The following is a 12,312-nucleotide window of genomic DNA, read 5'->3' as shown; positions in this document are numbered from 1 at the left end:
TTTTAACAAAAGGAAAATGAAGGGAAGTAAAAGGAGGGCAATAAGCTCTTCTCCAAACTTGACATTATGTCTCTTATTTCTGAGCAAAATAAAGAAAAACCAACTTACATGAGGGAAGCTATTGTAAGGTGACCCCGAGAAAAGTCCCTGTGTGCGCCTGGCGATCTCCTGAAGCCACCATTTCCTGGGAAATAAATGGGAGAGTAACTATTGCATATTTTTCCTAAACAGGATGGATCAAGTTCTTTGTGTTCTTACTAAAAATGGGAGAGGAACGTATAATGTTTGCTGGCTATTGTTAAAATGATCTGGTTAGAAATGGTGTCTGTTTGCTTTCTATTTTTAATATGGAATAGAATGAAACCTGCCCTCCCTGCTCCTTAGCGACCCAAGGTAGGTGATTCATCATGACCCATAACTTCTGCTTGGACTAAAGCAAGAAGAATATTAAGGCCAGCTTTTCCTTTGCTGGGAATTATAGATAAAACCCTCTGCTTGGATTAAAGGAACAAGAATATCAAGACCAACTTTTCCTTTGTTGAGAATTATAGATAAAACCCTCTGCTCCTCATTCACCTCCATCTTCAATATGAGCAAAGTTATCTCTGCCCCGTAGACCAGATATCATCTCTGACTGTATCTGCCTTCAGATGACATCCAGGCATTGGCTCAGCATCCTATTTGGTAAATTATGTAAAAGTTGAATTGAATGCTTGCCTTCTTGTGTCTCAAAATTTTGTCTCATTCTGAAAATAAATAAGTATGATCTAGTCTGGACAGGTAGCCAAGTTTGACAGATCTGTGGAACATGAATTACTTTAGGATTCCTGTCGAATACTGCAAAGAATGTGCAAATATTTTTGTGTGTGTACTATATTTGTTTTTCTAAGAACAGATATGTAATATTATTATATCTTTAAGGGTTTTTGAGGTACAAATAAATAGTACAAAAATAAATTAAGAATGACTGATATAATGAAAATGGTAGGCCATCTACAGAAGGAGACCAACATCATCACCAAAAAGAGACACTGAGGTACAGCAAGAACATACTTAATTGGAAAGTATCTGTAAAAACCAAACCAAACCAAACCACAAAAATAATTAAAAAAAAAACAACCCCAAACATAATCCATTGCATATTCTCCACATGAAGGAAAATTGAAAAACTGGCCTTTCATGAGAAGTGAAAAACAATCATAACTTTTCAGTGTATTTCTCTAACATTTTAGTTAGCAAGAAGACTTTGACTCCATAACTCAAAAATCAGTCTATATGGTGGTCATTGCTTGATGATAGCAACATAAAGATCATCCAACTCATTCTCCCTTCTCTGTGTCCATACATAGCAAACAATATTCTAATAACAATTTGTCTTTCAATGTAGACATAGACACCCACAGGTAGATATTATACTACTTAGTGGATATGAGTATCTGTTTCCCTTGGTAGCTGAACTTCTCATTGTAAATTAATAAATCGGCATCTGGCTTATATATCCTTCCATGAATTTGGTTAGTATCAATCTGTTCTATCTCAGCCCACTTGATCTGAACCACAAGTAGAATGGTCAAAGTCTAATAATTTGTGTTGGTAAAACTTACCTATTTTTTCCCCCCTGCTTTCCAAAGAGGGATGCAGTCATGGAACAATTGCTAACCAAGAAAATCTTGTGATTAGTTTTTTTAAAGTTTAAAATATGTATAAAATTCACAATTATTAGTCAGTTCCTCAGATTTTGAAGGGGCCTCAGAATTTGAAGATGATTTAGTAGATTAACTCATTGGATTAAAATTTGGAAACCATTCTTGATGTATACTGAATTTTCTTATAATTCAACAGAAACTAAGGTGATTGTTTTTAGTTATTTAAGGTTCTACAAAACCCTGAATATATAGAAAATACTATTTCAGTTGAATGATGTTCCAGGAAGTGCTCTTTATTTGGAAAAAAAGTTTTCTACATTATTGGATGTTAATGACTAATGGGGTTCTATATAAGAGAATATGTGTAGTAGCAAGGGAAGAGTAGGCATGGGGTAAGTAAGCCTGACATGGGAGCAGGCAGCCAGGCATTGTGGTACCTGCAATCACCAGGAAGACTTGAGACCACATCATACAGGCCTTAGCATGGGATACTTGGTGGTGGTGGTCAATATACCGTTTAAAAAATACTTTCTTACAGAGGTGCTTGGTGGTTCTATCAGTTGGCCAACTCTTGATTTTGGCTCAGGTCATGATCTTGGGGCCCTGGGATCATGCGCCGCATTGGGCTCTGCACTCAGCAGGGAGTCTGCTTGAGGATTCTCTCTCCCTCTCCCTCTGCTCCTGCCCTACTCTCCTCCCCTCTCTCTCTGTTTCTCAAATAAATGTATCTTTAAAAAAAAAAAACTTTCTTGGGCGCCTGGGTGGCTCAGTTGGTTAAGCGACTGCCTTCGGCTCAGGTCATGATCCTGGAGTCCCGGGATCGAGTCCCGCATCGGGCTCCCTCCTCGGCAGGGAGTCTGCTTCTCCCTCTGACCCTCCCCCCTCTCATGCTCACTCTATCTCATTCTGTCTCTCAAATAAATAAATAAAATCTTTAAAAACAAAAAACAAAAACAAAACCAAAAAACTTTCTTACATTAGAAGAGCAGGTTCATTAATAATGTAAAGAGCTTCAAATGAGAAATAAAGAGAATAGTAATTCATGATTAATAAAACTAATAAAATTTTTATTCTACTCGTATGCGTGTTTTTTATACCCTGATCTCAGTCTTCATTTACGTCAGCAATCTTATGTTACCATGCAGAAGAAAGGTTCTAAGATTAAAACCAACTTGATACCACTACGGTTGAAATGAATCATTGAAAGTGTTGTAATTTTTTAAATAGGAATATTTATGACAAATATGAGTAGCCTTTCCAGTACTGTTAAACCTGTGTCTCGGTCTCATAATGCATGTCTCATACGTACCTGAGAATTGGCTCCTTGGCTCCTGGGGGTGATTATTTTGCCTAGGGGAATTCCACTAAAGATGAGGAAAAAATGGTTCTGTAACATCTTGGCTTGAAAACAGACTTGTTAAAGTTTCTGTGCATAAATAATCTGTCAGTTTCTCAGGGACATCATGGTAGAGAAATTTTTTGTATTGTATACATATAAGTAGGGTGGTGTGGCTACACTGAGTGGGAAAGTGTGTTTTTTATGCCCATGACTAGTAATTTCCTAATTGCCTGCTTCATTCTGAAATTGCGTTCCATTTCATGCTTTAGAGCCAGTGATACCAAGGGCACAGTGGGTGGTTGGGGAATGATGATTCCTGAAATGAACATAGGAGAAGTGAATATAACAAATCTTGGGGAAATCATAGGCCAGGGAATTAGCGTCTCCTGGAGTAAAGTGATAAACAATGGATGATTTATATACAATTGCAAGGATCAGATGAAACCAAATTAAGAGCAGTGCTGTTGCCCAACTTACCCCACATTCACAAGGACTCAGCCAGACACCTCAGTTTAAAGCAGAGGGTATTATTTGGAAACATGGGCTCTGAAGAGCCCCCAGAAAATCCGTGTTTGGAAAAAGAGCAAAAAGATGGGAATAGATATGCCAAAAATATAATGGAAAAAATCAGATGGTCAATTAATCATTTATTTGTTTGGATATTGCATGAATAGTGACTTGATATCTGAAGCTTTGTTATACACTAGTCCAGAACATTCACTCAGTTACTCCACAAATGCATATTGAGTTGTTACTACGTGATGCGGTTGCAGAGTTTGGGTTGTAAACCTCTAGATGGCAGAGTCTAAGGACACCCTCATAAAGCAATGCCTATCACGGCAGCACATGTAGTTGTGTGTTATAAGGTGATGATAATCATGATGATTCTGATGACAGAAGATGTTTAGAAAGCCTCTTAAAATATAATGTTGAAAAATGACACAAGAAAAAAGTGAAAAATGAAGCAGCACATTTAGTTTTATATTATTTTGCAGAAAAGGGTATGATTACCACTGGGGCAAGATCATGAAGTGTATAAATACTTTGCATCATCTTGAACGATTTACTGGTATAATTTCAAACGCTACATAATAATTCCTTTTATGACTATACTGTACTTAGTCATTTCCTTAGTGATCGCGATACAATATATGTCTTGTTATATAAATCTTTACCAGTGTAAGCTTTAACTTGCCATAGATTCTCAGAAGTAAAATTTTGACACAAAGGGCATGGTTAATTTTATGGCTCTTTGGGTAGGTAGAACATCAGGCTGATTTCTAGAAATTTGCACCACTTGAAACTCAAACCAGCAGGGTAAGGTGAAGACCAACCCAGAGTTAAATGAGTAAGAAGGGAAAAGAAAAGTTACACCCAGTGTATACCTACTGCTCCAGGCACAATACTTTCACACATACTGCATTATTTAAATATCACAGCTACTTTGTGGAAAGTTTTGTGGTTGAAGTTAAGGCTTGAAAAAGAACTTGAATGATGCAGAGCTTAGGAAAAGGAGAAAAATGAGGAAGCGCCTTCCAGATGGCAGAAGCTCCTGGAACGTGAAGTTATGAACAAATATAGTTCTGTGGTCTTTGTGGTGACCTTGAAATAGCATCCCGACTCCCTCCATGTGTTCTGAACCAATTGAAAAATAAGAAGGTAATAAGGCAGCAGGGTAAAAATGTGCTCCTTCTGTGGTCAAGGGTCTTCTAAAATTAAAATCTCCAAATTAATCAGCAAAAGTAAGCCTCTCCATTCTACCCGACCCCACTCCACTACCACTCCACTGGCTCAGGATCCTTTAACGTTTAAGGCATGGAATAAAAAGAAACATGTGTGTTTCCTACAGGTCAGCTCATTCACAAGGGAGGAGAAAGGAGCCAGACTGTGGGTGCCTCATTGCTCATTCCAACCTCAGCAACGGGCAAATTATTCCTCACTGGGGAAAAAGGATGAGCGAGAGCTTGAGGAAAAGGCAAGATTCCTCTAGCTAGAAGAGTTCCCTCCACACTGAAGACCCAATCAGCTGTGGAGGATAAGTAGTTGACCTCTGACCACAGGGCAATTTGAACAATAGTGCAGACTGGCCTGGTTAAGGTTTATGTTGGAACTACTAGAAGGCTGAATGTGGACCATCTGAAGTACTATGCTGAGGTATCAGCTTTTGCCCTCAGAGATCTCTGGTAATTTCTGTCTCTTTCATACTGTAATTGTCTCTTTTGATGGCTCAGCTTCTTGGATTCTATGTCAATGGTGAAGATGCAAGGTCTTAGGTAATGATTCTGGTTTATTTTGGACTGGGTCTTCCTCTTGGTGGCATTCTATCTCCCACTATGTTCTTCTTCTGTGGGCCAAAGCCAACAAAACAAAAATTGGCAATGAAATAATCCCATTATGGACATCATTCAAAAATATGGCTCAGAATTATGAATAGTTAGTGGCCATAGACAATGTAATAAAATTACCGATTTAATCTTTAGTGCAAGGTGGCAGCCTCTCGTGCCAGATCATTACTATTTTGCTCATCACCAACCGTCTTCTCTGAGAAAAGATCATTCATGGACAATTCAGTGTGCCCGTCACCTATAGTTCATAGATCAGAAGCACAGATGATGCCTTCACATAGAGTCCCTAACAGAGTCAAATGCAGGTTCTGTTTCAATCGATGACTAATTGCGGTAAAATGTCAAATCATAGTCTTTATGACCACAGAGGATTATCTGGGCTTTGTTGCAATGCAACAGTCCCCCAGGCTTTTGGCGGTCCTGAAAACAATCAGGACAACGCATTCGTTAGGGGTCCCAGAACAGTCCAAATCAGGCAGCAGAGTATTTTCCCCCCCAAATTAAAAATATTGTTGTTGAGTGTATTTGAGCATAGTATTTTCCCAGAAGATTAAACAAAATGTTGTTCTCAATACTTAATATCAAGAAAGTCACGGCATTCTTGCATGGAGTTGTTCTTCAGGGTGCCTGTTACCCTGGGTGGGGGGTGCAGATGCAGATGGCTCTGCGGAGCCCGCGGGAGTTACCCTCTGCAAGGCCGGCTGGAAAGAGGACAAGGCTGCGCATGCGTATCTCTTTCGCTCTGTTCAAATGGTGTTCCCCATGTCCTCCTTCAGTAGATGATAGGTTTGTCCGAATTTGTCAGGTTCCTAGTGTCATTTACATTCTCCCTGTGGTCTTAGCCCTCATTCTGCTGCTTTCCCAGCACTTTCCAAAGCCCACGCTTGGGCTTCAGCCTGTCTTCCTAGAGATCCCTGAGCCAACAACTACCCTCCATCACAGAACAGAAAATAGTTTGTGGTTTGCAAATAAATTCATAATTTGCTATAGAATGTAACATTTTCCTCCTCTTCCTCTTCCTCCTTCTGATGACAGAAACAATAAAACCACATTCCTTTTAATCTGAGTACATTGTTGGAGAGAATTTCACAGATCACCCAGGAAAGTGGCAGAGTTGGGTGCACCATTGTAATATGAGAATTTAAAATGTAACTTTATGCTAACAAAAGTTCTTAAAATAGGGCGTCTGAGTGGCTCAGTTGGTTAAGCGACTGCCCTCGGCTCAGGTCATGATCCTGGAGTCCAGGGATCGAGTCCCACATCGGGCTCCCTGCTCAGCGGGGAGTCTGCTTCTCCCTCTCCCGCTCCTTCCTCTTGTGCTCTCTCTCTCACTCTCTCTCTCAAGTAAATAAATAAAATCTTTAAAAAAAAAGTTCTTAAAATGTATATATTTTTTGTATTTGTGAGATGCGTGCAGAGTTACAGAAACTATGGCTGCATGATAAAGAAACCTAATCTATACACTTAACCTGGTCTAGGACAGCCAGAAGTCCAAAATGTTTTTTTTTTTTTTTTAAAGATTTTATTTATTTATTTGACAGAGCGAGAGAGGGAACACAAGCAGGGGGAGTGGGAGAGGGAGAAGCAGGCTTCCTGCGGAGCAGGGAGCCCGATGCGGGGCTCGATCCCAGGACCCTGGGATCATGACCTGAGCTGAAGGCAGACACTTAACGACTGAGCCACCCAGGCGCCCCAGTACAAAATGTTTTTAGTTAGGTTTCACATAATGTCAGGGAGACAAGACCAATCCCTGATCTTCACACCCCATCACACAAGAGAATCTGAAGGCCATTGAGCACCGAATTTGTACTGCAATTATAGGAACACCTGTGTTACCTAGCTGTGCGCTGAGCCCCATGAAATGCAATGTTCCAGAGCTGTCGAAATGTCTCATTTCTTGCCTTTAATTCAGGGCCATAATTATTGGTTATTATGTTATACTATGCTTCATTTATAAGCATAGAGCAGAAGGGCTAATCATTTTAGATTAAATCCAGAGGGCTCTTGTAAACATTCACCCAGGTCTGTGTACGTTTCTTTAAATAAGACTTATGGTATACTTGCAAAAGAAAAAATGGGGTTTTCTGTAAGGTAAAAAATAATCCTTAAGTCATGAGGATGCTTGAGCAGAACATGTTAATCAAGACTCAAATATGTATTTTCTGATATATTCAGCTGTAAGGTCTGAGTTACGCAGTTTAAGCTCTGTCCGAATATAAGCAGTACTGAAAGCCGACTTCATTCACTGGCTGGGATGGGGTAGTTGCAACATCTGAACCAATTTGCAAGTGACCTTTGGAAAAAAAAGAAAACCTCAAATCAGATCAAATATCTGGAAAGGATATTGTCTGATGGGTGAGATTATTTATTTGACCAATTTAAGAAGGTATAAAGATTTTAGATTATGTATTTAATAAATTAATTTTACTGAAGTGAATATAACCCTTAAGAATCTAACGCTCTGCTGGAAACTCCCTGAGATGAGACAGTATGTGTCATTTCCACATTTAATAGTTCTCAAGAAGACGGTATTAGCTGGTAAATATGGCAATAAAAGCAGATTCCAAAAGATCAATGTTCTATGATACAGGTTGTATGAGGTCAAAGATTGAGCTTTTTCTAACACAAACTTTGCCTTCCATATATTCTTCTGTTTAATATAAAATTCTAGTGGGCTAGGGGCCCCTGGGTGGCTCAGTCAGTTAAGCATCTGCCTTCAGCCGGGGTCATGATCTGGGGGTCCTGGTATTGAGCCCTGCATCCTATTGGGCTCCCTGCTCAGCGGAGAGTCTGCTTCTTCCTCTTTCTTTGCCCCTCCCCACCATTTCTGTGCTCTTTCTCTCTCAAATAAATAAATAAAATCTTAAAAAAATTTCTACTGGGCTGTGGGCTCTTTGAGGTTGGGGTTGTGCTTGCTTTCCATTCTCAGCGATCAGTAGATCACACGACACCCAGTAGGCCCTAAAATATGGGTGAATTGAAATAAGACTCCCATTTGGTTATTGAGTATTTTTAGCGAATGTTTATGTCTACAAATTCTCTGACACTTGACTTTGAGCATTTCATGGGTTTCCAACTGAATTGTTGGAATTGGCATTTGGCGAAAATTGCGACTGTGGTACACAATCACCATTGTACGGTGTTGGCATTTTGCCTCCTGCTTGTGGTGAGGCCACGTTGTTCTGTGACTGTGTTTATGCATCTGTTGCTTAACTAACTGAAGGGCAGATGCTGGGTCTTTCTCACTTTTTATATTTCCTGTCTAGCACTATTTGCTTTACAAATAGTGGGTTTTTGAGCTTAATTAACTAATGTTTAACATTTTGGTAATGGTAGGTACAGTCGCTGGGCTAAAATGTTTATTCTGTTCACTGATGTAGCTATCAGAGAACTTTTATGAGAAGATGAATCATAGAACTTTTAGAAGATGAATAGTAGCAATGCATTTTAAATTTTTATTTATAATTTTTTTCATTTTTTAGATTTAAATATATTTCCAACTCTTTTGTGTATGGTTTGTCAATATTGTAGAAATGCTGTAAGATTCTTACGAATGTTAGTCTATAAATTTAATAAATTACTTTGCAAAATCGCCATTGTATTAAAAAAGAGTTAGACTCTGTTGCTTTGCCTTATTAGATCCTGTGTTATTTCTATTCTTAGGTATAGTTCCAAACCCTTATAAATGAGTGGGTTAACAGAAAGGCATCAGTACCCAGTACTTTATTTTTTTAAAGATTTTATTTATTTATTTATTTGATGGTGGTGGGGAGAGAGAGAGCACACAGGCAGGGGGAGTGTCAGGCAGAGGGACAAGGAGAAGCAGGCTCCCCGGGGAGCAAAGAGCCCACACAATGCGGGACTCAATCCTAGGACCCTGGGACCATGACCCAAGCTGAAGGCAGACGCTTAACCACTAAGCCACCCAGGTGCCACATGCTCTGTACTTTAAATAATGGGCTTTTCTATTGCTCTACCACCAGAGAGAGTTGACACTTCATTAGGAATTGAACTTAACTTAAGGCATCAATTTTCTCCAGGTTTTTTTTTAAGCTTGAAGCTATTGGTACAGTTATGGTGCTAGGTCAGATTTTCTTTGTAACTCAGAGGCAACGAATTGACTCATATAGAGATGGACTCTGTGATATTAGCCTTATTTACGCCATTTATTGATCAACAAATTCGACTCTCTAAATGAGTAAAAAGAAAAACCAAGTAAACGGAAATCATTTTTGCGAACATTGTGTTTACCTTAGACTTCCCAATACTGTGGCAATTTTCAGCTGCATGCTTGGTTCAAAGATCAATTTTGAAAGTAGCACCTGTAACATGACCATGTTATTATGTTCATGTGGGAGTAAAGGCTCGTTATGCTGTAATGAAAGAGGTACCCCAAATATCTTCTAATTAAAGGACACCCACTGGCCAGAAATAAAAGTCAATCCATGGAGTGGAGAAATGATGACAATATGTATACATCAATTTTATGTAATTAAATAAAATTTTTGTAAAATACTTCTAAATTCAAATGAAAAAATCCTTGCTGTGTCTATGGAATTAATATGTTATGTTGGATCAACCCTTCCCATTAAGCTTGCCATCTTCTTTCTCCTCATTAGGCAAATGTTGTCATTCCTGCCATTTCTAATTTTCAAGTGTATAGTAAGAACGAAGATAATTCTAGAATCATTCCTGAAACTATTTGTCCTGTGAAAACAAAGAACTATCAGATTTGTGAAGGGGCCATTTGAGTCAAAGGCAAATGAGACTAAACCACGGTCATTTAAACCTTTAGGGGGTCCCCACTGCCCTCTGGATAAGCTCCATGCATCATGGTAGTCAACTCTCTCCCATCTCCCCAGCTTGTGCCTCTCTCTTCTGCTTCCTGTTTTACCAACCACCTTTCCTTGGGCTTCAGCCAGACTGACCTATTTCCCAATTACCCAAATGCCTTACACTTTCTTTTTCCGCTAGGCATTTGTACATGTTTGCCTTGCCTAGAGCACTTCTGTTCTATTTTTGCCTGGTTCATACCTCATCCTTGAGGTCTCAGGCTAGAAGACACTTGTTCCAAGAGTAAACTCTCATCCCCAAAGTCGTGATTGGCGCTCCTACGATGGACGCTCCAGGTGCACAATTCTCCCACTACCGAAGCACTAACTGCTCAATGGAATATTGATCGTCTCTTTACTCCTCTGACTTTCTCACTTGATTTCATGATTTGTGAGAGCAAGAACTATGTTTTCCCCAATTCTACTGTATCCCCAGTAACAAACACACTCAGTGCCTGGCAATTAGAAGGCTCTCAGTAAATGCTTCTTAGATGAATGAATGATTGAAATGCATCGAACCCGTAGAAAACTGTTTTCTTCTGAAAAAGTTTCCATTACAGTTACAAGTGTAACTAGTTTAGCTTGTTAAGATACTTAATAATTGCTATAATTATGCTTATTTTTGAAGGGTTAAGAGTGAAGTTACTTATCTCTTTTGTAGACCTTAGGTTTTTTGGTGGGGGGAGGAGCAGAGGAAGAGAGAGAATCTTAAGCAGGGTCCACATCCAGTGCAGGGCTTGATCGCTAAACACTGAGGTCATGACCTGAGCCAAAATCAAGAGTCAGTTGCTCAACTGACTGAGCCACCCAGGCAACCTGACATTGGTCTTCTTTTAATGGATCACTAATGCTGTTTTTTGCAGTTAGAAAGAAAAAACAAAACAAAACAACAACCCAGTCCCACTCTGCCATTTGCTTATAATTAGTACTCATATTAAATGAGTAAAATGTGGTCGCACTTTGCCTAATTTGCTCGCTTTTGTAGTTTGACAACAAAAGTCTATTTATCTAAATAGACCTGAAGAGAGGCTCATTACCCAAAGTAGTCCCTCCCATGGGTGATCCTCCGGCTTTAGCTCCTTAGAGACCGTGAAAGTCTTATTACAGTTAATTTTGGAGCTTACAATAGATGAATAAATTATATTTTTAAAACAAGACTTTTATTACAATTTTCATTGTATGAATTTCTTTTGTAATAGAGGGAATGGACATTTTTATGTAGATTTTTAAAAGAAGGAGCTGAGAAACCTACGACTATTCCATGGCACAGTAGAAAAGGGTGTTAAAGGCCACTGGGATTCCCATATCATAATTTTGCATTAACGGAGTTCTTTTGACATAATATTCTTTATATTAATTTACTACTTCTAACATAAAAAGACTTGTTTCCCAAATACTTTGATTTTATGGAAAAGCACATTAGATTGAAGATTCTTAATCCTTACCTGCCCTTGTCTTTTGGGCAAAACAGGAATAAAAGGTATAAAAATAATTCACCTCGTTAAAAAATAAATTATTTTGAATTTCTTTTTCTTTGCCGCATTTGTTTAGCACCCCAGGGTCCTCTGTCCATTCCCACCTGTTCCATATTGCACGACATTAGTGTCCTCAGCATGCACTGTGCTCACCTCACCTCTCCCAGGATCTCTGTCCATTGTTCTCTCCTCCGCTATATGGTATGACGTACTTAGATTATACTGGGATTAACTTGCCCCCTAAGTGTACTGTGTTTCAGTGAATGCCGAGCACATAGCCGGGGCATTTTGGTGCACATGGAAAGGTCAACTTGAATTCCCTGCAAGTTTACTTAAACACCTGTCATCTTTATCTTGCATGTCGATACATTATGGTAGAGCATCATTAATGGGAACAAGTAGTGTAAGTTAAGTGAACTTTTTCAGAGCCACTGTTTTTCACAGTATATCACAAAACTATGTTTTTAAATTACTCTAACTGAGATTTTAATTTTGTTGACCTTAATTTTGTATTCTCCTATTAAAGCATAGACTCATTGCTCTTATTGAAAAGAATTATCTTATTTTATTTTATTTCATTTTTTAAAAAGATTTTATTTATTCATTTGAGAGAGAGGAGAGAGACAGAGAGAGCACAAGCAGGGGAGAGGCAGAAGGAGAGGGAGAAGCAGACTT

This window comes from Mirounga leonina, unplaced genomic scaffold (assembly GCF_011800145.1).
Source record: "Mirounga leonina isolate KUSES-001 unplaced genomic scaffold, KU_Mleo_1.0 Mir_172, whole genome shotgun sequence".
Taxonomy (NCBI): Eukaryota; Metazoa; Chordata; class Mammalia; order Carnivora; family Phocidae; genus Mirounga; species Mirounga leonina.
Note: the sequence above shows the minus strand (reverse complement) of the source record.